The sequence below is a fragment of the Phascolarctos cinereus genome, unplaced genomic scaffold (assembly GCF_003287225.1).
Source record: "Phascolarctos cinereus isolate Bilbo 61053 unplaced genomic scaffold, phaCin_HiC Scaffold_4;HRSCAF=312, whole genome shotgun sequence".
Classification (NCBI taxonomy): Eukaryota; Metazoa; Chordata; class Mammalia; order Diprotodontia; family Phascolarctidae; genus Phascolarctos; species Phascolarctos cinereus.
The window spans coordinates 7310488-7332652 of NW_027555847.1; positions in this window are offsets into that span (position 1 = coordinate 7310488).

Sequence of the window (22165 nt, forward strand, 5' to 3'; positions counted from 1 at the left end):
AGCTGAGGAGAGAAATATGTGTATGTATGCAATAGGGGACTGGCTCATGAAGGCACATCCCAGGGTAGGCAAGTTTGGTGAGCTGGCTTTTGCAAGTGCCTGTTGATGGGAAATAGAGGGAGCTGGCTCTCCATTTCAGAGCATGGCCCACTAACCATATGATGAAGGAAGACTTTTGGTTGCGGGGTAGAAACTGGATATGTAGTCCAAAGGGACTAAGCAGCTGAAAACAGCAAACTGTCTCTCTCTCTCTCCTTCCTGGATGTGTTTAAATGAGGAAGCAAGGACTGCTGTAAACCTCTGGGTGAGGAGACAGAACTCCCGCCAGTACCCCCAGCCAAGTTGTGTTGAAGTAATGCTGCTTGAACTGTCTTTGTTGTAGAGTAGGTGAAAGAGCAAGAAAGCTGCAACCTCATGACCTTCAAAAAAGCTAGAGTGAGCCCCAGGGGTCCAGGAGTAGGAGTCCACACCAGGGCTTTCCACCAGAGCAAGCCCAAGGGGTAACCTGCAGGACCCAGCCCAGCAGTGAATCAGACCTAGCAGCTAGACCCTATTTTCTAGAGGGAGTTTGTCCATTGACTATATCACATTTGAAAGTGAACTTAGTGAGGCAAATGTTCTGTAAAGGTAACTGGTGATATAGTGCACAGAGTGCCAGGTCTGGCATCAGGAAAAACCTGGGTTCAAATCTGGCTTCAGACACTCATTGTATGCCTGTGGCTAAGTCGTTTAAACTCTGTCTTCTTAGGTTTCTTCAACCAAAAACTGGAGATAATAATAGCACCATCTCACAGGGTTGTTGTGAGGATTAAATGAGATATTTCTAAAGAAGCACATAGCACAGTGCTGGCACATAGTAAGTGCTGTCTAAATTCTTATTTCCTTTCTCTTCCCTTCTCCTTCTGTAGCCATTGTTTTAAGTTTGAGTTTTCTCTTCTCAGAGACTGAGGTTGTATAGGGAAGAGTGTGCCTTCAGTTTGGGGGGAGGGGAAAGATGCCTTGAAATTCTATTATTCCATTCTCTTCTCAGTAAATATCTATTCACAAATGCTAATTAAAATTAATTAAACAATATTAGGGTGTTGATCACTGGATGAGTCAATAGAATAAGGAAGATAACAAGTGATACTGCCTACCGATATCAGTCTAGAATGGGACCTCACAATGATATCATTAGGGAAGCAGAACCACAGCTCCTCAGAGTTACCTCTAGAACTTTGAGAGGTAGAAGTAGCTGGCATTGCTCCCAGGGCCCCAACTGTCAGTGTGAATGGAAATGAGGATGAGGCTTCCCAAGATGTAAAGGCTACAAATAGATCTGGGGGAAATTGTCAGAGAGTTGACAATTAAACCCATCATTTTTACAAGTCTTGAAGCACCATTTAAATATTTATTGACATCATATCCTCCTCCTCCTCATCATCATCATTAATTATTTGTTTTGCCTAGATCCAGAAATAGCAGTCTGGGCAGTTGCCTCAGTTTGCACAGACTTAGTGCACATCCTCAACTAAGTTTGCTCTCCACCTTCCTGCCTTTCCTCTATATTGCGGCTTTGTCAGAGCCAAAAGGACCAAGAGCAATTAGCCTGTTTCCTATCAGCTGGTCAGACAGTCCCATTTTCTACATTAAGGTCCATCAGGATCAGCCAGAGTTTAATATCCCACTTCTGAGACCAACCCAGCTTATGTCCAGTAAATGGAAGGAAGAAAAATTTGCAGGCCACACACACTGCATGTCATTTCAGTCTACACACACACACACACACACACACACACACACACACACACACACACACACACAAGGGCTGGGAAGGAGAGGAAAAAGCAGAGACGCATACAAAAAAAAAAAAGACATGAGCTAAACAAACGTTGAATCCACCAAACCAAGCAGAAAGGCAATGAGCGAACATGTTTCTCCCCCCATTCAACAGAAAGATAGCGGCACTTGTCTCTGTGTCTCCTTTCATCCCTAAAAGCTTTAAAGTTGATTCATGGTTTCATAATGACAACAAAGTAACCCTGGGCAGATTAAAATCAAGCCTTTTTTATGATCATTATTTGGATATCAACAGCAAGGATCCCATCCAGGTCTGGCTCAAAAGGACTTTGGCGGCTGCTGAGAAAGGCTTCCTCTCCTCCTCCTTCAGCCGAACAAGAAGCTGTCTGGAAAGGATTCATCCCTTTAGTGTACACAGAAGATCTTCATCTGGGATCTATAAACCAAGTCTTTAAATTCCACTGTGATTACTGCCCCAACATAAATAGACCAGAGACTATTTGTGGCCTCCCAGCTGGCCTCTCCAACAAGGTACACAGGGCAGTGACCCAGAGCCTCTGCTGAGGGTGGAGGTGTCCTCAGAAAGATGCCCATATGCCAGTGACAGTCTCATAGATGTATCCATGTGGGCACCAGCAAGAAGACGTCATTCATTTGGCATCCTGGACCAGTCAGGTGTGGTACCTGGCTTCTTGGGAGGAACTGAAACAGGCTCTGATCACAGTGTTTGCATGTTGGCTTTGCTTCTTTCATAAGACTAGAACAGCTTTTAAACTGCTCAGGCATTAAGCATCAGCAGTCTCTCTCCCTGTGTGTGTGTGTGTGTGTGTGTGTGTGTGTGTGTGTGTGTGTGTGTCTTTGTCTCTCTGCCTATCTCTATGTCTCTCTCTGTATGTATGTGTGTGTGTCTCTCTGCCTCTCTCTCTCCCTCATCCTCTCCCTCTCTTTCTTCTCTCTCTCTCTCTCTCTCTCTCTCTCTCTCTCTCTCTCTCTCTCTCTCTCTCTCCCTCCTTCATAATCTCCCTCTCTTCTCTGTCTCTGTTTCTCTGTCTGTCTTTCTGGCTCATCTCTGTCTCTGTCTCTCTGTCTCTCTTTCTCTCTCCTTTGCTCTTGTTAAGAATGAAGATAAAGATTACCTACAAGTGACTGTGGTCCCAAGGAGTGAAACAAAACCATGTCACATAGCTGAGGGTAGGGACCATAATCCTTAAAAGATTCAGCAGGGTCAAGTCCTTCTAGTTGGCCAAGTACTGATCAGCTGTGACTGGTGGAATCTTTACCCATAGCCCATGCAGGGCCAGGTGCACTGCCAGAGAAGGGAGAAAATAGCCTGAAGGAGATGGGTCTACTTTGTTTTATCTAGAGCTATTCCTCTTGAACCAAGGTGTTTAATGAGGCTCTTTGACTCACCAAAAGCATCTGTTTTCTCCACCTTCTAGCCTTTGCTTTGAGTACCTACTTCCTTCATCATTGTACTTTTGATCCATTCTGGATATTTTAAGAAAAATAAATATGAAAAGAAAAAAAATCATCTGCCAGATAAACACTCAGATTAAAAGCCTTCCAGAATCAGTCCAGGAAAGATTTATTCCATAATGACACTGGATTTCCCTGTCAAATATCTGAGTGTCATCTACTGCTGAGCTGTGTCTCCCATTCAGAGAAGGCATTTTTCTCCTGGCTCTTTGAGAATAGGCTCTGATGGTCAAAGATGACAGTTAGTACCTGAGTTTCTATGGACAACCAAATGCTGAGCATCCTCAGACCTTCAGGGAGTCAACATTTCGGAAAGAAGTCCCTTGTCCTTTGGAGCTGACCAACAATAGATTCCACTCTGGAGAGGCGGGGCTCATTCTGCTGGAGCATGGGGGTGGGGGGAGGAAGCATGCACAAGTGTCTTTTCTAGCACATCAATCATTTTAAATGGTTGAAACTGCTATCTTTAATGCTGGCCAAGGTCTTGACCAACCATTTTTGTGCCCAGAATATGGGGGACAGAACATACCCTCAGAAAGTGTTATAAATTCTGCTGTTGGGAGAAGACTTTGGTAGGCTGAGGAAGAGTCCATGTGGAGTGCATGCCATCTGCTAGCATCCCATTATTATTGATTCTTCTCGCTAACTAGGTGCTCAGCTTGGCTATTTGGTTGTTGATAAAGGACTTTGTCAGCCACTTCTGAATAGGAGCATCCTCAAATGAAGTTACAGTGCCCCTGTCCTTACCTTGTGCCACATGTCAGGTGATGCCTGGAGCTGATGCCACCTGGAGCTGAATGGTCCATATAGAGCAGAAGCTGCTCCCTCCCCCCACCAGTGTTTCTACCAATGCCTCCTTTCCCTTAACCCCTCCTAGGTGAATGATAATCTACCCATCCCCACTGGGAAGGAACCCAGAGCCCCGATCCGACTCTAACCTGTGGACCTACTTGCCCCCTTCCCAGATCCCTTAAATGAATAGGGAGTCATCAACTACAATCCTTTCAATAATACAGAAGACCACTAGGCCTTGCCATCTGCCTGATAACATGACCATGAGGAATAATAATAATGATTAACATTTAGGTTTGCTTTAACGTTTGCAAGGCACTTCATATATGTTAACTCATTTGTTCCTCACAACAACCATGGGAAGTAGGTGCTAGCTACATTTTACAGATGAAGAAACTGAGGCTGAGGCAAAGTGACTTGCCCAGGATCACAAAGCCATAAGTATGAGGCTGGATTCACAATCAGTTCTTCCAGAGTCCAAGTCTCACACCCCTCCCACTAGGTCACCTAGCTGCCCTGCCCCTACACCCTCTGACCTACTGGGCCTTACTTTATGACCTGCCACTAAACTCTTTATACTATAGGCCTTGCCAGCCTTCCTGGTCCTTTCCTTCTACCCAGCAGCTGAAGTCTGCTCTATATGTTCTCATACAAATCCCTTATGCTTAGCATGTAATGTTTAATCAATGTTTTTTATTTATTTTTTTCATTCATTCATTCACCCCAGTTGTGGTTCTGATGCCTAACCTAAAGCCATGGAAGACAATGAGGAATAAATTCATTATCTGATGTTCTGTGAGAGGGAGGATATGTTCTCTCCCAACTTCAGAGGTCAACACCAATATTCTATACTTTTAATGCAATAAACTTCCAAATTCTGTTATAGTAAATCAGGAAACATTTGTTGAAGATCCGCTATAGGCAAAGTCTTGTGAATTGCTAAAAAAAATAACATCACCAAAAAATGAAGCTGACTATATCCTAAGAGACAGGAGCAATTGATTACCAATGTGGCAATTATCCATCTCTGTGCAATAACAACAAATGATAAAGGTGATGTGCAATTAGAACTGGAATACATAATAATCTGTTGAAATGGGAGGGAGACAAAGATCATAAAAACAGGAAAAGGATACACATATACAAAATTATGTGTAGCAACTTTTTATTTGTGGTGGCAAAGAATTGGAAATTGAGGGGATGCCCAACAGTTGGGGAATAGCTGAAAAAGTTGTGGTATATGAATGTAATGGAATGCTATCGCGCTATAAGAAATGATGAGCAGGTGGATTTCAGAAAAACCTGGAAAGACTTATGTGAACTGATGCTGAGTGAACAGAACCAGGACAATATTGTACACAGTAACAGCCACCCTGTGAGATGATTTTGATAGACTTGGCTTTTCTCAGCAATGCAAGGACCTAAGACAACTCCAAAAGTCTCATGGTGGAAAATGATATCCACATCCAGAGAAAGAACTATGAAGCCTGAATATAGATGGAAGCACACTATTTGCTCTCCTTTTCTTTTGTTGCTTTGTTTTATTTCTTCTTTCTCATGGTTCCTCCCATTAATTCTAATTCTTCTATACATCATGACTAATGTGAAAATAAGCTTAATATGAATGTATAAGTAGAGCCTATATCATATTACACACCTTCTTGGGGAGTGGGGAGGACAGGAAGAGAGAGAAAATTTTAAACTCAAAGTCTTATAGAAGTAAATGTTGAAAACTACAAAGAAATTGTTATTAAAAAGAAAGAAAATGGGATGGAGAATATGGAGAAGCTGAAAAAGGGAAAGATATTGACTCTGCTTGTGAACATTTCCTACAGACATTTAAATAATTAAATAAATTGCTACAACAAGGAGACCCAAAGAACCCATGCACCGATTCAACCAGGAAACTCTTGATCTTTTTGATATGAAGGGCTGTCAAAGGCAAAATTCATTATAGAAGAGTATGGAGGATTCCAAGTTGCATTGCCTCATAGAACAAGAATAATAACAATGGTGGAGAGGGAAATGAGCCTGAAGAAAGCTAGGTGAAGAAGGCAAACCAGTCCATCCTTAGGGCACCAAGAGAAGAAACTGGAAAGAAAATAGAAAAAGTATAATGAGAAAAAAATGTTTCCAACCTTTTCCTATTTATCTATTCTTATCATCAATGATAGTGGGTGCAATCCTTACAGTTGGGCTGTAGTTCCTCAAGACCTGATGTGCTATGTGAAGAAATAGAAATGGCACCAAGGAAGATGAAGTTAGAAAGCACAGCTGGAACAAACCAAGTACACTGAATAAATCCATGTTGGAAGCCATGGAATTTGGGCAGTATCAAGGGATTAATTCTCAAATTATCCCAAATAAAAAGATACTTGTGGTAGGGAGTTGGGGAATCACAGATGGTAATATATAGATATAGATATAGATATATAGATATAGATATAGACATAGATAGATAAATATTTTAAATGATGGAGAGGATGTTAGTTACTACTTGCCCATATGACTATTCATCATCTTTACACCCCCCTGATGTCATTGGTCCTCTTCAAGAATGAAGGACAAGGAGCAGCTAGGTGGTACAGTGGATAAAGCACCAGCCTTGGAGTCAGGAGGACCTGAGTTCAAATTCAGCCTCAGAAACATGATACTTACTAGCTGTGTGACCCTAGACAAGTCACTTAACCCCATTGCCTCACCCCCCCCAAAAAAATGGACAAGCAGCAACAAGAACAAAGTCTTTATGAGAAGGATCCGTACAACTAATCAAGACATGAAGAGAGAGGGAATTGCCCACATAGAGCTTCCAAGCCACATACCATCAAGCATATCTATAGAAATAGTAAGCAAAATAAGTGTAAGAAAGGAGTGAACAATAAAACTCATGTCCTCAGAGGAATACAAAGAAATGTCAAAAGGATGGGTGACTAGAAAGGCAATCCAGAAATCCTAACACACAGAGGCACATTTGACCTCCTAAATTGCTCCAAGGATTCATGGGACAGGATTCATGATGTGAATGTAGCTCAAAAAGAAAAGCCTAGGTGCAATGCAAGGGGAAAAGGGAGAGTATTAAGCAGATGTACTTCTGTGAGGAAACCCAGAAACGAGATGGAACAAGTCTTGTGGAAAAGCATTGATTAAGTTCAAGAGAAGGAGAGAAAGAAGTAACACTGGCATGGGGGCTTACAACAGGCCATTAAGACATCAGGGAAATTGGAAGAAGGCTAAGGAAGCATATGCCAAGCTTGGGATGGAGGTGGAATGGGATTGTGGTGGGATGGCTTCAAGTGTCCACACAGCTGTGGGAGCTCTCTTGACTAAAAGCAGAGCCACTAATAACTTCTAGACTTGTCTCCATAATGGTTTCATCCCTCAAGAGGTGGAAATAACAAATGGAAGGTTAGTTTCTGCAGCTGATTCACACCAGCAAGGAGGAGTTGGAAAGCCCATATAGAAATGAGAAGATGCTGAAACTGTGAAAGAGAAGGCAAGATGAGCCGAGCAGAGACTGGAGTCAGCTGTTGGTTGTCAGTACATGGTTTGCAAAGTATTCAGGGAAGAGATGGGTAAGATCCCAAAGCCTGAAATTGTGGCAGATCAGCCCAGGAGGGGTGGGAAGTAGCAGAATTCCAAGAATCTTGAGTTGTATGTGGTAAGGAGAAATTTGAATTCTATCAAAAACAAAGTTCTACACTTGGGTTCCAAAAGAATCCATTCCAGAAGTAGAAGATGGGAATGATGTGGACAGATGAGTTTTATCTTAAAAAACTATGGGATTTTAGTGGCCTATGTGCAAACATAATATGAATGAATTGTGTTATATGATAGGCCAAAAAAAATCTAAAGTAATCTTATACTGTGTTGAGAAGTACAATGTCCAGAACACTTCTGGTCACACCATATTGCAAGTATTATTTAATTCTGGTTCTCATGTCCCACATAAAGGTTCCTAAATTGGAAAGCATCCATGGGAGGGTCTATGGCCTCAAGATAATGCTATAAAAAGATCTATTGAAGGAATAAGAGATGTTTGGTCTGGAGAAGAGAAGACTTAGGGTTGGAATAGGTGGGACTCTGAGGTTCCTTCTTGCTCTTAGGTTCTGAGTTTCTATGGCATGATATCTATCTTCAAGTTCTCAAAAGCTTTGTGAATGGAAACAGTATTAAATGTATTCAGTTGTGGCCCACAGGGTGGAACTCTGAGCAATGGGTAGAATATTAAAAAAGGCCAATTTCAGCTTGCTATAAAATCCAAACAACTGTCTAACAACTAGAGTTACGAAAATTGGAATGGCTGCCTTTGGATGTATTGGTTGGGCCCTCACTGGAGCTCTACAAGGAATGTTTAGATGACCTCCTCTTGGATCTTGTTGCAAATGGGATTTATATTCAAGTTGGAAGAAGCTGGTGGCACAGTAGATACTATTCTGGGCCTAGAGTCAGAAAGACGTGAGTTCCAACCTAGCATCAGACTACAGATTCCTAACCGTGTGACCCTAGGCAAGTCACTTAACCTTTGTTTGCCTCAGTTTCCTCCACTTTAAAATAGATGTAATAATAGCACCTCCCTTCCAAGGTTGTTGTGAGGACCAAATGAGATAACATTTGTGAAAAAGGGCTTAGCCCAGTGCCTGGCAAATAGTAGGTGCTATCTAAATGCTCATTCCATTCCTGGTAGGATTTGGTCTGGATTCCCTTCCAATTCTGATATTCTTACTGTTTAGCCTTTCTAACAATTAGAAAGATCTGTTTTATGATAAAATTAAATTCAAGTCTTGACATCTCCCACCAGTTGCTTCAGGTTCTACTCTCTGGAATAAGAGGATAAGTTCAAGTCATCCTTGACAAACTGTTGTCGTTCAGTTGTTTCAATTGTGTCTGATTCCTTGGGATCCCATTTGGGATCTTCTTGGTGAAGACACAGGAGTGGTTTGCCTCTTCTTTCTCCAGCTCATTTTACAGGTGAAGAAACTGAGGCAGACAGGGTTAAGTGACCTTCTCAGGGTCATGCAGTTAATATCTGAGGCCAGATTGGATCTCAGGTGTTCCTGATTCCTGGCTCATGCTCTATCCACTGTGCCACTGAGCTGCTTTTCAGATGACAAAGGAGTCCATCAAATACATGAAGACAGATCATATCCATCCTCACCCTTGCCAAGTTTTCTGTTCATCCAGCTAAGTAATCTCAGATCCTTCAAGGGTTCCTTACATCACATGATTGAAGTTCATTTGATTTCCTGCCCACCCTCCATTAAAAGCATTTCAGTTCTCTAATGCCATTTAGGAACTGCCAGCTATCTCCCAAGCCTCTAAGAATGCACACTGTCTTCCCTTTGGCCTCAGAGATCCTCTCACTTCCTTCAAGACTCCCTTCAAGAGCCACATTCCACGTGAAATCATTGTTGCTCCCTCAGCTCTTAGAAGCCCACCTTCTTTGTGTTGGGTAACTATTTTGTATCTCCTTTCATTTCTATTTTTTTAAATATTTATTCTGTCTATACTTGTGTGTATATATGTGTTGTCTCAACTGTCTGAATGCGAGATCCATGTGAGTGGCATCATATCAGTTACTGTATTTGTTTCCTAGCACAGTGCATGGCACATAGTAAGTGCTTCACAAATGCCTGTTGACTAGTTAAGCTTGAATTACGCTTACCAGTAACCATGCCACACTGGTGATACGCATTGAGATTAGTCCACATAGACCTCTTGGACTTTGCCACCTGAACTTCTAATATGTTAGAGCTCTTTTAATTTAGTTTATGGAATTATGTTTTTGAACCAGAAATCAGGGCTTTAGATTAAGCTTTATTATCCTGTCCATGTCAGGAGAAAGCAAGGAAGGTTCCCAGCACATTGGGAGGCAGAAAGATGGCACAGTGCATGGAGCATTCCATCTGCGATCAAGAAGATCTGAGTTCAAATCTCACCTCAGACACTTAAAAAATTCTCTAACTCCAAGCAAGCCATGTAGCCTCCTTCTTGTATAAAATAAGGATAACATACTTGTTTTCCCCTATGTAAAATGTGAGTAATAATAGCACCCACCACTTGAGATTGTTGAGAGGATAAAATGAGATAATATTTTTAAAGGACTTTGGAAAACTTGCTACCTGGGGAAATGATACCAATGTGCCATCTCAGTGCTAGTGGTGGTTAATTTTAGTAATGCCAATGCTGTGGGAAAACTTATAGGAGGAGACAAACGTTGTTCACATAAAACGATGGGTAAACACAGAGGGGTCACATTCTGCATCACTGGAAGGAGTGGGCCTATTGTTGAGATTACAGACCCATTAAAGGATTGGGGGTATTTGAAAGCCAGTTTTGATCCATTCATACAAGATGTAAATTTACATTTGGATTCTGATGTCTTCCCCCATCACATGACATAGCTTGCCTAGATTTTTGTCATATATACATTGGAAGAACACGTCTTGGATGCCTCCCTCCTAGTCACTGATGAAAAAGTGGTAGAGGACAGGTCTGAGCACAGAACCATAGACAACCAAAAGGACTTATGCTGTGAGAACTGATGCCAATAAGTCCCAGCGTATTCTGGGATGATTGTTCAGTCATCGATGAATCTATGCGACATGAGTTATGTAGTCCACATTTCTCCAACTTATTCATAAGGATGTCATAAAGTATGTGGTCAAATGCATGGCTGAAATTGAGATACTCTCTTTGTACAGTAGTTTCTTGATTTATTACTCAAGTAACCACATCACAGAAGTCAATGAGGTTATACTGGGGTGACTTACTCTTACTTGAACCCATCTTGCCTTCTAAAGATCACCAATTAATTTTCTGTGGAATGTAGGAGAACTATTTTGTGTGTCTTAAAATTAATCTGTTATAATCTTCAGGTAATATATGGTAAAAACAAAATATTTAATAAATACAAACAAAAAATAAAAACAGAAAATTCAATAAATCTAAAACAATGCATATTTCTTCCCCATACTCTAACCAAAATGGTATCCGTACAGGCTCAGGAAATTCTAACCTCCCTTTCCCCCCTTTTGATGGGATCTGTGCCAAGGCACCAATAAACTCTTTTTTCAAGTCTATAAAGCCAAGGGAAATTGGTTGTGACCACACTTTCTATTTCTATGGAAGCCAAAAACTCTGTTAGCCAAGGTGGCCATCAAAGGACATACCCAACTATTCTGAGAGGCTCCATTGAAACCAAAGCGTATTTCATCAAACATTTTTCACATCAGTTACAAAAGCCATGTGTATTTTGGGGGACATTTGTTCTGTTTTCTGATTCACTTAGAACTAATTCACAAAAATATGGCAAGGCCGTTTGCTGTCCAAGAAACCTTTTATCTGGTTTATAAGCCTTTTTTGAAGTCACTCCCTTGTCAAAAACAGGAAGTCATGATTTGCCAGCAGTAAACAAGCTCAAAATCAAGTTCACTCCTCAACTCCAAATACAAGAATGAGTGTGTTTGGTATGTGCAAAATCCTTCCTTCTAATCTCAACCAAATGGATCAGCCCTTCTGGGGAAAGGCTTCATGCTCGAAAATGATACCCTGGTTTTGAGGGATTGCTGAATTCTCTGAAGAGCTCCCCCAACTTTTGGGAATTGTCCAAAAACAGAAAAAGACTCCTAATCTCATGTGATTCATTTATCCACTATTTCAGTCTGCAGAGAATTATTTTAATGCCTTTTTCATTCATTCATCCACCCACAATCTCTCAAGTTCCCATATGGGATGTATATAGTAGTACTGAGAGCTAAGGAGAAAAAAAAAAGTGGAACACGACTCTACACATTAAAAATGTTTAAGAGGCCATTAAAATGATACAATATTTGGGAACTTCAGAATAAAATTGTCCTGCTTTCCCAAATCACCACATAGGCATCTATGCTACAAGACTCTCACCATGTTAGGCCAACCAGAATATAAGGAGGAAGTTGAGAAACAGCAAACAGCACTTAGCACTTCTTCAGCTGTGATTTTTAGACCTTAAGTGACTTCATGAATTGTGATGCACTCCTAGGAAACTCAGTTCATCCAGACAGTATTTCTACTATATTTCAAAGGCAATTTTTCCTGGACTACAATGAATGTGAGTGAATAAAATTCCATAAAATTAAATTAATGGCTAAGAAAAGAAGAGTAGAATGAAATTCCTCAATCCATGCTTCTTACACCCTCCCCCACCCCACACAAGCCATGTTCATGCCCAGTTCTGTTCTTTGGCTTTTTCTATCCTTCCCCCTTGCAAAAGTCCTTCTTCTCCCCTCTGTTCACTATGTTAATACTGCCTCCTCTCTATTCACTAGCATTAATAACATCTCTTTGATCACTACGTTAATAATGCCTCATCTCTAATGACTTGATGTATATAATGCCTCTTCTCCACTCACTAGTGGTAATAATTCCCTTCAGTCTCTTTCCTGGTGACCTTAAATGCCTCAGTATCCAAGGTTGCTTTCATCTACTTCTATAGTTCAATATGTACTCAATATACATATATGCAACATAGATATTGTCACTTCTGATTCAATGTAAGCTTCCTGAGGACAGAGATTTTTGAATTTTTGTTTGTGTATTCCCAGCAATTGCCTGGCACAGAGTAGGACAAGGAGGATATTAATAACTGACTGATTTCAGACATTGTTCAAAACTTATCCTTTTCCAACAATACTAGAATCATGGTTTTATACCTGAAGGGCACCTGAAAGACCATAGAATCTAGCATCCTCATTTTACAGGTAAGGAAATGGAGGCAAAGGGAGTGTAGTTGACTTGCCCAGGGTCACACAGCCTATCTGAGAATGAATTTGAATCCAGGTCTTTCTGATTCCACGTCCAACATTCTCTCCACTATCACATGAGCTGGTCTCTGTGGATTTTTCTCCATCATTGGCTCCTGCTGTGGCCACAGGCAACCTTATGCTTCTCACATTTGGGTCATTCATTCAAATGTTTAGATAACAATTTGTCTTCTTCAAAATATGTTATTTAGTCAGACTTCTACACAGGGACTTTGATGACTCGCTGACCTTCTTGAATTGTGGCTGCACTACTCAGCAGACTCCTAATCCATCCATACCTTCCCATCGAGGGGTATTCTTGCTCATTTCTTTCCAAAAAAGTATCTACCCAATGAATACTTTGATTCATTTTCATAAACACATAGTAAATAATTACTGTATGCAAATATTAAAATTTAAGGATAATAGGAAGATAAATCTAGAACTGGGGTAGGGCCTTAGGATGTTATTATCTTAGGGATAATGGGATCATAGTGTCAGAATGGCGAGGTCCTTTATTATAACAGGTGAAGAAAATGAGGCCGTGAGACTTGCTCTGGGTCCCATAGGTGGTACAGCCCAGATTCAAACAAGCCCAACTCCTTTGACTCCAAATCCAGGGCACATTCTCCCTCTGCCACACTAGTTCTCCTTTGGCTCTCAATAATGAATTCTTTGACCATGGCAACCCATAAAACAAAGAAAATACATAATTGCCCTCAGTTCAATTGAAAACATTTGGGGGAACACATGTCCACTGTATCTTTGTACGAAGTACTAAGTAATTTCACTAAGTGCAAACAAAAGATTTACCATCAGAGTACAAATCATTATCGTGGTCATTACCCTTGTTGAGCATCCCCAGAGTGGGTCCAGTTAGGCATGGTCTAAGGGCAGTGCACGGGTTTGTTTAGACACAGGCCATGCCCTCAAGGAATTTGTGATCTTACTCAGAGGCAGGAAGGATAAACACAGATGTGTTAAAAATCATTCCATAAAATGCTTGACTAACTATCCTGACAGGGAGGGGTGTGGATGACTCTAAGTGCTGAAGAATCCCAAGTCATTGATGTTTGCCGTCAGAATTCATCGGAAGGATTAATTTTTCCCCAACACAATCTACCTTCAGAATTACCATTGTCTCAAGCTAATTAAAAAAAAAATCAATTTTCATTCCCTGAGTGCATGCTCTTCTTTCTTCAGCGTTCCCAAGGCTTGCAGTTCATGTAACAACCAACAAACCAGATAAAAAGTGTTAGTTATTTTTATTGGAAAGCTCTGTGTTTCTGTGCATTTCTATATATGAAAAATAATTATAATGTAAGCTGATGTTTGAACTTTGTCTACAAAGAATAATTGTATTTTACATTAATTTTTCTTAATTACATGTAAAATTTTTAAAATTCATTTTTTTTTAAATTTGAGTTCCACATTATTTCCCTCCTTCCTTAAGAAGGCAAGCAATTCAATATAGATTATACATGTGCAGTCATGCATCTCCATATTAGCCATGTTGCAAAAGAAAATGCAGACTAAAAAAAGAATAATAAAGAAAGTAAAAAAAAAAAGGAGGCTGTGGTTCAATCTGCATTCAGAGTTCATTAGCTCTCCCTCTGGAGGTGGAGAGCATTTTTCATCATGAGCCCTTTGGAATCGCCTTGGATTATTATATTGCTGAAAACAGCTAAGTCATTCACAGCTGATCATCGTACAATATTGCTGTAACTGTGCATAGTCTTCTCCTGGTCTTGCTCATGAAATTGCATTTTTCAAGATTTAGCTCAATTCCTCAGGTTGACAAAAGTCCCCTGTTCTCCCATGACCCTCTATAAACTCAAACCCCATATTCTGTAATAAAAATAAATGAAAAGAAAGAAGGAAAGAGAGAGAGAGAGAGAGAGAGAGAGAGAGAGAGAGAGAGAGAAGAAAGAGAGAGAAAGAAAGAAAGAAAGAAAGAAAGAAAGAAAGAAAGAAAGAGAAATAGAGAGAGAAAAGAAAGAAAGAAAGAGAAATAGAGAGAGAAAAGAAAGAAAGAAAGAAAGAAAGAGAGAGAGAGAGAAAGAAAGAAAGAAAGAAAAGAAAGAAAGAAAGAAAGAAAGAAAGAAAGAAAGAAAGAGAGAGAGAAAGAAGGGAGGGAGGGAGGAAGGAAGGAAGGAAGGAAGGAAGGAAGGAAGGAAGGAAGGAAGGAAAAAGGACATAGATTTACATCAAGGGACCTAGATTATATGCTGCCTAGTTCAACATTTTTCACTTTACAAATGAACAAACTGACATCCACAGAAGGCAAATGATTTACTCTGAAGATCACACTTATCTTATGTGTCAGGATTTGGACAGAAATACTCAGACTTTCCCCCCTAAATCATACCCAGAGTCACTTCAGGGGCTAGCTTTAAGCCTATACTCCCCAGACTCCTCAGAAACATACTAGGTTCTTTCATCATCAGCAGCAGCAGCAGCAGTAGCAGCAGCAGCTTGTATTTATATTTATATATATTTATAAAATAATTATTTAATTATATACAAATATAATTTATTAATAATTTGTGATTTTATGTAACTATATAATATATTTATATCATATTTTAAGATTTATAAAGCACTTTACAGATATTATATTATCCTCACTACAACTCTTCAAGGTAGCTGCTGTAATTATCCCCATTTTGTAGATGAAGAAACTGAGTCTGAGAGAAGTTGAGGGTCACACAGCTAGTAACAATCTGAGAAGGCTTCAGACTCCAATGTTTCTGAGTCCAGGTCCAGACTTCCATCCATCGGCCCACCTAGATTCTAAGGGAGAGGATCCCAGAAGAATCTCAGCACAGTGTAGTAGGAATGGCTTGGCTAACCATCAGAAGACCTCCATTCCAGTCTTGGTCCCATAGTGTGAGGATCTCGGATGAGTTATTTAACCCATTGTGATCTCAGCTTTTCCTCTCTGTAATAGAGGGTTAATAAAATATTTACCTGAATCACGGGACTGTGAAGAAGTAATGAGGTGATTTAGACAAGCACATTGAAAACCACTGAATGCTCTGTCAATTGCCAGTCACCCAGCAGCTGCGTGCGAGCTGGACTCACAGAACACTTTCAGTAGAGGCTGCTGATGCCACCGGGCCTCTTTGCTGGGGGGGCGTCCCTGGGGAGAGCTAGGGGAGGAAGGTGATTCAGTCTGTCAAATGGAGAGGCCAAACAGACACCAGTCAAGGAAGTGGAGCCAGAAGCACCCCAGGTTAAAGGAAAGTAAGACTGGAGCGGGAGAGGGGGGATTATTTTGCCTTTGTTAACTTCAGTACTTCAGGAATCCACAATTACATCCCTGTGCATGGCTGTGCATTTCCTCAGTGCAGATGGTGACTTTCCCTTGCCACAGTAAATGGTCTTTTGGAGTCACTCTGGGTGAAAATAAGTAATGTCCCCTCCCCAGAAATGTAATGATCAAGTAGCCAATAAGCATTTATTAAGTGTCTCCTACACTGCAGACCCTATGCCACGTGCTGGGGTTCCAAAGACAAAACTGAAGCAGACCCCACCTTCAAGGAGTTTGCACTCTTTTTGGGGCGGGGGGCAAGAGCATGTAGAAGTTTAGAAGAAGGCCCCATAATTCCATGGAGAGAATCCTGGCTCTGGAGTCACCTGCCCTGGTCTCCAATCCCATCTGGCACTCCTTAGATTGGGGGACTTTGTGGGAAGTGGAAAAGTCCCTTCGTCTCCCTGGACCTCACCCGCCTCCTCCAGAAAATGACTGTCTCCTTACACTCCAGTTTCAGGAGCGTAATACAATCAATTTTAATCTAATGATGCAGAGTTAACCTTTAAATATGCTATTCAGTAGGGTTAAAGGAAAGCTCTCTGCATGGATTTGCAAAATCAACTTTACCAACATGAAATAGGAAATGTAGGGCTACATATGCCATTCATCTGGGGGGGAGAGGAAGGGGAGAAAGGGAGGGGAGGGAGAAGAAAGGGGGGAGAGGGAAAGGGAGAGGGAAGAGAAAGGAAAGGGAGTGGAGAGGAACAGAGAGAAAGAAGGGAAAGAAGAAGGGGAGGGAAGGAGAGGGGAGGGGAGGGGGGGAGAGATAAAGATCAATACAAACTTCCCTGTTTGATATCGAGAGCCTTTCACCATCTGGCTCCTGCTAACCTGCCCAGGCTCTCTGCACATCCCTTTTTTATGTACTTTTCACTCTGGTCAAAGTCCTTAATTGGGGCAGTACAGCGTAGCACATGGAGAGCTGGACTGAATCATCAGGCAGACCTGGGTTTTAATCCCACACTTATTATTTGCAGGACCCTGGACATTTCATGTAATCTCTTAGACTGAATTTCCTCATCTGTAACATGGGGATAATAATGGCACTAAACCTCCCAGACATGTGAGAAATAATGAGATGGTGTAGATCTTAAAGTTCTGCATAAATGTGTGCTGCTGCTGCTCCCTGTTCCAATATGACATTTCATTTTCTGTCTCAGCCCCTTTGATCTGGCTGTCCCTTATTCCTACAATCTCCTCTCCCTCCTCACTTAAAGCTCTCACAATTCTCAGCTTCCTTTTATGATGAGCTCTGGGGCTGCCTCTAACACAAAACCTTTCCTTATTCAACCAAATTAACTTTTGTTACCTTGAAGTTCTGTTCTATTGACTGGTGTTCATGCCCCTCCCCAATAGAATGTAAGCCCCTTGAGGTTTTTTTTTGGTTAGTTTCAAAAGAGATGTTTGTAAAGTATTTTTCACAGTGCATGGCACACAGTAGGTACTTAATAAATATTTGTTTCCTTCCCCCACACCTCTACCTTAATGAATGAATCAATGAATAAAAAAAAATGAGCCACAGTCTTGCAGAGTTAGGATTCAGTTTCTATTAGACGTTCTTGCTAGTAATGTATATAGCTCTCAAGCTTCCACCCCCATTCAAGAAAGATGATCTGAGTTCCCTGGTGGGGGATGGAGGTGGGGCAAATCTCAGAAATGGAGATGCCCCACATCCACAATGTTCTTCCAGCCAAAGGGGCCTCCTGGCTATCTCTCTTCCCTGTTTCACTCACTATGATTCCAGAGCCTCCAGGAGAGATTCAAAAAGAGAAGAATTTGAACAAAGTCAAGGACATCTGGAAGCTTTTTAGTTATCACAAGTTTTAGTAACTTTTCAAAGAGAAACATAAAATTGAGTGAAAAGTCAAACAAAGATTGTGGTTCACTAGCTGGGTTAAAAAACCTTCTTTTTATGACTCTGCCCATCTTCCATTTGAGTGAATTAGTCAGGAAATATATTGCTATTTTGATTTAAAATTGTACTAAAATAAGCAATCATAGAAATGCAAGAAAATGACTCTGTGTTTGGAAATGCTGGGCAGGAAGCTAAGGTCCTGGGCTGATTCGATTCCCTTTGGGTTCTTTGTGGATGTCATGAAAATCCATCAATCTAAATTATCATTTTAGGAAAACATTCCTTTCAATGTTATTTGAAGTGTCCACCAAACCCAGCCTAATCTGGCCATCAGATGTTGACTGAATGATTGAAGGAAACACATAAAACCAAATGAAGGACTGATGTCATCCACCCAACCCAGGAATGAGGCAGTACAGCACAGTGGGAAAAGCCTTGGCTCCCACCTCAGAGAGCATGGCTTCCAATCCCAGCTCTGCTGCAAACTACCTGAGCAACTTCTAGCAAGTTTTTGAAGCTCCCTGGGCTCAGTTTCCTCATCTATAAAATGAGGGAGTGGGACACCTCTAAGGTCTCTTCCAGCCTGTTCCTCTGAATATCATTAGACTTACAGACACAACTAGAGGAAATAGGGATGTTGTGCTTTCCTCTGTAGCTACAATCTCACCTTCTGCAAAGAGAAGTCTTCCCTGAAACCCTCAATGTTAGTTCCTTCCCTCTGAGATGACTTTCAACTGAACCTTTCTATCTACCTTCTAGAGTACACAGTTGTTCACAGGTTGTACTCACCATTAGGTTATGGGCTCCTTAAGGGAAGGGACTGTGTTTTTGCCTTTGCTTGCCTCAGTTTCCTCAAATGTAAAATGGTGATCATAGTAGCACCTACTTCCCAGGGTGGCTGTGAGATTCAGATGAGATGCTATTTATGCTTACAGATAATTTAGATAGAGTTTTTGCCCTGATCAGACCACACCTGGAGCACTGTGTTCAGTTCTAGGTACCACAAGTAAGGAAGAATGTTGAGAAACAGGAAAATTATCGGAGAGAGTGACTAAGATGGTGAAAGGTCTCAAGGTTATGCCAAAGTCACAGTAGACAAACTGCTGATGAAACAGAAAACAAAACCAACCTTGTCCACAAGGGGCTTACATTCTATTGGGAGAGGGGAGAAGCACACAAGTCCAAACCTCCTAAATACAAGGTAACTAGCACAGTGCCTAGCACAGAGGGGTTTAATAAATGCTTGACCCTTCCTGCTTTTGTATTCTAGGGGCTTAGCGCCAATCCTGGCAGAAACATTTTATCAATGCTTGCTGCCTTGATGTGACTCCAAATTTGAAGGGAAGTATATTAGTCAGCAGAACCTAGAGAGCCCCTGCTGAGCAAAGAGCCTCATGTCAGGGCCCTGTGATAGAAGAAGACACATGTTCCTTCATGAAGGAGGACAACATGAAAGTCCATGACAGCTCGCAGGACAGGAAAGCTTCCTTTATTGGGAAAGTTATCTTTTTACTCTAAACACAGAGATGGGTCCTGTGATTTCACTGGAACAGGGAACTTCCTTCAGCTAATACGCATTGGTCCCTCTTCTCCAGGCACCAGCTTAGTTTTAGAGAGCTACCTAGGTGCACTAAGAGGGGAAATCATTTGGTCAGTGCCACCCAGAGAGTATGTGTCAAAGGTGAGACTTGAAACCAGGTTTTCCAGGCTCTAAGACTCACTCTCTAGCCTCTCCTACTTTACTTTTCATCTCAAAACCCTATGACATCATCCCTCCCCTCATTTTTCCTCTTTTCTTTGACAAAGTGGAGTCTCTTTTCTTTGCCAAGAGCTACTATTCTACATGCGCATTCCATCCCTTTTCCTCTGTTCTTCTGAAGAGGATTTCACTCATCTCTCTCCCTAATCTTTAGCCCTTCCCTCCCTAAGAGTTCCTTTCCTACTAGTTTTAAAAACTCCTTAGTCAAGCCTACCCAACTTCTTTAAATTAAAACAAAAACAAACAAACAAACAAACAAACAAAAACCCCACAAGCCTAATTACCATCCCCTCAGGTTATTGTTTAGTTATCTCCTCCCTCTCTCAGTAAAACTGCTTGAAAAAGCTGTCTACACAATCACCATTTCCTCTTCTCTCCCTTACTCTCAACAAACACTTTCAAGTTGACTTCTGACTGAATCAATGAACTGACTGAAATCCCACACTAGAGAAATCTTAATTGTCAAATATGGTAACATGGTTTCCATCTCCATCTTTCTCCACTTGTTATGGTTTTCACATTGACCAGCTTCTTCCTATAGGATGCTTTTTTCTGTCTCTGTTTTTGTGAAGCTGCTCAATCCTGGTTCTCCTTCCACCTGTCTACCTTTTCTTCTTCCTTTGGTTGCTTATCATTCATGTCACATCCCTAACTATGACTGTATTTCATGGTTCTTTTCTAGGTCCTCTTTTTTTTTCCCTCCCTTTACACCCTCTCACTCTCTCATTGACTTCATCAATATCTTTGGCTTTAATTAGCATCTCTTTTCCAGGATTCCCAGATCTTTCTGTGCCCTTAGGCTTATACGAAGATACTGGCTGAGAGTGAGGAAAGGTCAGATTTCTCAAATACAGGAAATGGTGCATCCAAAGACAAGGGACTAGAAAAAGGCAATGTGTGGTTTTTCAAAATTTAAAACAAAATATTAGATTGAAAATAAAATAAAACAAATATTAGTTTTCCAAAACGTGACATCTCAGAAGGGCTTCTGAGCATGCTGTTTATAAGCTTCTTACTCACTTTATTATATTAATTTGTATAGTATTTGTCTTATTTACTCGTGTGGCATTCCGATATTTCATCATGACATTGAAGTGAACTTCATGGATAAATTGTCTTTGTATTCATTTTTGTCTACATTCTTTAATAGATATGGCAAGATAAGTGGCATACTGAGAGAAGTCTGGAGTTAGAAAGATCTATTAGGATCTTGCCTATGATCCTTGCTATGCTCTGCCCAAGTCATTTAACCTCTTTTGTTTTAGTTTCCTCATCTGTAAAATGGATATCATACTAGTGCCTATTTTCCTGGGTTGTTCTGAGGATCCAATAAATAATGTCCAAAAAGTGATTGGCAAAGACCAAGGCTCTATACACATGTTGCCCAATAGTTGAAAGAGGAGGAGGAGTCTATTGAGTCTAAGCTCAAGTTTGGTATTAGTCTTAGTTTAGCTAACTATGGTGTCTGACCTTGTAGAATGTAGACTCTGATGGGGTGTGGCCCAAGCCCAGGTCTTTGCCCCTTGCTCCAAAGGGAATCTGGCTCCCCTTTGTTTACAGGCCCCAGCCCCTCATCTCCCTTTGAAAGAAAGCCCTAGCCCTACCTTTTGATCTCATCATCTATTCCCATTGTCTACTCAATTTCTCAGACCTTCCAATCAGAATTCTCACCCACACCCTTTTCCCAGACCCTCCCCTGGTCACCCAAAGTCGCTTTAGTATATAAGATCTACCCTGGCCCTCATTCAGGGCTGATAATCTCAAGCCCAAAAGACTGAGACTTTCTCGTGCCCACTCGTCCTTATGGGCGTCACCTGGCCTATGTGTTTTATCACTAATAAACTTTTCCTCTGGCTGAAGAAGATTTGACTTGAATTCTTACATGCAGGGCCTGGTACTGCAATCTTGGGGTTCCAGCAGCACCCCAAAGTCCTAGACCTCTTCAAGCTCTTCAAGGTCAAGGACTGTTTCATTTCTGTGTTTATCTCTTTAGAGTTCAACACAGTGCCCATAGCAGGTACTTAATAAGTGTTAATGATGAGGCTTATGGAGCAATGGGACCTTTCTCACACATTTCAGTAACACAGTCCTGGAACCCATCCCTGAGGCATCTGGCCCATCCAGCATAATCCTTTTAACTGTCCTTTCATTGTGGCCCTACCACTTAACTCCTTCCATTGTCTGCACCTGGACCACCCCAGGCTACTTGCCACTCCTTGATCCCATCCAGATCTTCCAATAGTCTTTTTTTTTGTATGCAAGTTATCAGTCTTGTCCCTATCAAACTCACAGATTTACTGGAAATCTTGCCCTTCCAACCTGTGTATAATAAAACTCACCACTTGGACTGAAAGAAGGCTTAAGTGGCTGAATTCTTTTTAGGCAGACCAGCACTGTACCTTTGCATT